This window comes from Austrofundulus limnaeus, unplaced genomic scaffold (genome assembly GCF_001266775.1).
Source record: "Austrofundulus limnaeus strain Quisiro unplaced genomic scaffold, Austrofundulus_limnaeus-1.0 Scaffold134, whole genome shotgun sequence".
Classification (NCBI taxonomy): Eukaryota; Metazoa; Chordata; class Actinopteri; order Cyprinodontiformes; family Rivulidae; genus Austrofundulus; species Austrofundulus limnaeus.
Genome location: NW_013952536.1, coordinates 617,713 through 620,141, shown reverse-complemented (window position 1 = coordinate 620,141; position 2,429 = coordinate 617,713).

Sequence of the window (2,429 nt, the reverse complement as noted above, 5' to 3'; positions counted from 1 at the left end):
TTACCCTCTTTTTTTTTTCTTTCTTTCTTTTTATTAATATAAACATTACAAAGAGGAGAAGAAGGAAGGACAGTAACAGCTGTAGACGAAGGGACAGACACAATCAGCACACCGGCCTCTGGGTGACATGAAGGAGGGGGAGGAGGACTCATAACATGCCCCGAGGCAAAAACAAAAAAATCTAATACAATAAATAAGAACAATAACGTACCCTCCTAACACCGAGCAAGACAAAGAGATCTCTGTTTACAGTATCAGGCCTCTAAATGTTCTCGGTTTGTGGAAGGTTTTGGTGTTTAAAAAAGCCTCTCAGTCGGAGCTGAAAGCAGCTAAATGTTGGTCTTGAGGTCTGAAGTGGAGCTCTGAGCAGCTGAGACAGAACCACAGGCCTGTAGTTAGTCTCTTTCAGGTGGAGACACGCCGACAGAGAGCGTCGCCGTGACCTTCTGCCCTCCTGTCATCCAGCAGCACGTTCCTTCCTCCATTCACACACACACACACACACACACTGTAGTGTCCTCAGGCTGGATCACTGTCAAGCACTACAAGCTCACTGTCAAAATAATCATAGTTTCTTTATTTTCAACATTGTACAGATCCGGCTATTTTACACCCTTGTAGACACACACACTCTCTCACACACACACACAAACACACACACACACTGAATTCAAGTGCTTGACGTCTCCCAGCCCCTACAGTTATTTTAGCAAATGATGAGAACAGAAAACAAACACAGTAATGCTGCTGCTTTGCAACGGAGTCCCAGGAGACAGTTCAGTCCGTGAGCGAATAAAGCTCACGGCAAAAAAGAGGCAAATCAAGATTTTCACTTAGAAGCCAAGAAAGAAAGAAAGAAAGAAAGAAAAAACACACAGATAATGACAATGAGTCAAACTAAACAAGAAAATAATCATGGACCATCAGGGAATGAATTCAAATCAGTGTATTTTAGTTTGAGCAGCTGACAGAGGGGTAAAAAAAATCTCCAAAATGAAATCTGTTACTGCAGGATGAACAAAACCAAGTGTGGAGGGAAAATAACAGCACACAAGCAGAATATAATGAGACTATTTGAATCTTTAACTTTTTTTTATTATTCATTTTTCCTTTTTTTATGATTTTCTTCTTAAATGAACCTGTTCATCAAAGAGCATTTTGTTCATATATAGTTATTTTTTTACAGAGGAAAATACTGTACAACCCTTTTTTTAAATTCATTCTCAAAACAATATCTAGAGGAAAATCAACGGCACACATCGTTATTTCCCTATATTACGATCATTTATTTCCAATGCCAAGCTCAGGAGATAATTCAGTGTGTCCACTCCTCAGTCGTACATGTTCACTCAATAAAAAACAGAGCATGTTTTGACAATTTTCTTTTTATAATTTAGTATTACAGTAAGTGAACAACGTTGTGAACTTCTTATGAAATAATTTAAATCTCACAGTTCATGTTAGTGTTTTATGCCCTTTTCCTGGCGTCACACAATTCCTTTTTTTTCTTGTATTATTTCAAACCGTCTAATCACAGAAGCAGAAATAAAAACCAGTCTTTAAATAAACCACAGAACAACAGTTTGTTGTCACACTAACATCTATTTGTGCATGAAAAGCAAAAGTGATCTAAAACATCTTTAAAGCAAATTCCCTGTTAAAATGATATATTTATATATATATCATTCTTTCTTATCCTTTTTTTGTGTGTTTTAGTTTGTTTTCAGATGGTAAAAATGAACCTAAAAAGTGCAATAACACCCTAAAAAATGTTTTTTTTTCTCATTGGAAGGTCACATAAATATTAAATAAAAACCATTACAACAGGAGCTCAACCACAGCCAAAAGGAAAGCAAATTGCCATTGCTGACACTTTTTTCGGTCTGTACATTTTCAACATATAACACACTCCCTGACGCTTCCTCTGCTGCCCAACCTGCTGCCTCCGAGTGACTCTGGTCAGTCCGATCACACAACCCCCTCACCCCCCCTTGGCTGCTCATTTCAACCTCCCCCTACGTCCGTGTCGATATGCTTCTGAGTGACAACACAACAAAACAGTTTAATGCAAAGATGCAAATGGTAACAAAAATATTGTTAAATATACTCACGAGTTATCTATCATCGTCATATCTTTTTAACTTTTTTTATTTTTTATTTTTATGGTCAGCTAATATAAAAGTGCACCGTTCACGCACAAAACTTGATTCCTCCACACGGAGGGCAAAAGTCCAAGAGCTTCGCTTGAATTTAGTTGAATATTTCTAGTAAATAATCGAGACAACTGTTGATGCCTGACTGCGGCTGAGACCGACTGAACAGTTGGTCAATTCTCCATGAGAACAAAAAAGTTTACCAAAAAAAGGGGGGAACAGACAAAACGTAGCCCCTTTCCATCAGTGTCTAATAATATTTAATAATAATAATAA